The sequence below is a fragment of the Lepidothrix coronata genome, unplaced genomic scaffold (assembly GCF_001604755.1).
Source record: "Lepidothrix coronata isolate B3197 unplaced genomic scaffold, Lepidothrix_coronata-1.0 Scaffold130, whole genome shotgun sequence".
Taxonomy (NCBI): Eukaryota; Metazoa; Chordata; class Aves; order Passeriformes; family Pipridae; genus Lepidothrix; species Lepidothrix coronata.
This window is the reverse complement of record NW_016690310.1, coordinates 971,283-972,787: the sequence shown is the minus strand read 5'-3', so window position 1 is coordinate 972,787 and position 1,505 is coordinate 971,283.

Below are 1,505 nucleotides of genomic sequence, written 5' to 3'. Positions count from 1 at the left end.
ACCCTGAACTACCTACATGTGCTGAGAAGAAAAACCATTTGGCTTTCCTGAGCTGTGGCTATCTACAAAACAGTGGGATGAACTTGAACTTTCCCTTTTAAGAAAAGCTGACAACCTTTCACCTCGTGTAAGAATTGCCTCTAGAATATAGGGACTTAACATTTGCCCTATTTCTTCCCTTTTAAAGGTCAGGAGGTACTTTGTGTCACAATTAATCTTGGTGAGGAACAAAGCCTAGGCTGGATGCCCTGTGTTTACAGGGAAAACTGGGGGGTCTCCAGGGGCAGGCAAGGCCACGCAGGGAGGGCAGAGGCTGTTTTCCTGAACAGCTGTCAGGGAGGGACACCATGGGAATGGCATCCCTTTGGGAGCGGAGCTCTGTTGTGCCCTTTCTTGCTCTTTGTGGAGTGAGTCCTTTCATAGAATTATAGAAGCATTGAACCATTAAGATTGAAAAAGGACTCTAAGATCGAGTCCAACCATTAACCAGGCAAAGCCAAGTAGACCACCAAGTCTCTAAGCACCACATTTACACATCTTTTAAATCCTTCCAGGGATGGTAACTCCACCGCTTCCCCTGGGCAGCCTTTTCCAATGCCTGACCATCCTTTCAGTGAAGAAATTTCTTCTTATATCCAACCTAAACCTCCCCTGATGATTTTCCTCTTGTCCTGCCCCTTTTCCTTGGGAGAAGAGGTCAACCCCCTCCTGGATACAACCTCCTGTCAGGCATTTGTAGAGAGTGAGAAGGTCTGCCCTGAGCCTTCTCTTCTCCAGCCTGAGCCTTTCATCCATGACCTGCTTTCCTTTTCCCTTTTTGCAAAAAAAAAAAAAAAAAAAAAAAAAAAAGCCAAAAACCCCCAAAAACCACAGAAAACAAAACACCAAACCAGAAAGTAATTCTTATAGGTGTAGGTGTTCACAAGAAGTCCAATAATTTGGTATTAAGCAGGGAAGATACAGTTCCCCCAACTTCAGGCTCAGCCAACATGAGCACTGGGGAGACACTGCTGAGGCCATGCCTTGAGTCCTGTGTCCAGTTCTGGGCCCCTCAGTTCAAGAAGGACATTGAGGAGCTGGAGCAAGTCCAGAGAAGGGAACAGAGCTGGGGAAGGGTCTGGAGCACCAGGAGCAGCTGAAGGAGCTGGGGGGCTCAGCCTCGAGAAAAGGAGACTCAGGGGGAACCTTCTCACTCTCCGCAACTCCCTGACGGGAGGGTGGAGCCAGGTGGGGGTCGGCTCTGCTCCTAGGCAACAAGGGACAGGACAAGAAGACATAGTCTTAAGCTGCACCAGGGAAGCTTTAGGCTGGACATTAGGAAGAATTTCTTCACAGAAAGGGTGATTAGAGACTGGAATGGGCTGCCCAGGGAGGTGGTGGAGTCACCGCCCCCGGAGGTGTTTAAGAAGAGTGGACGTGGCACTCGGTGCCATCGTCTGATTGACAAGGTGGTGTTGTGTCACAGGTTAGATTCGACGACCGCAGACATCTTTTCCAACCTAATC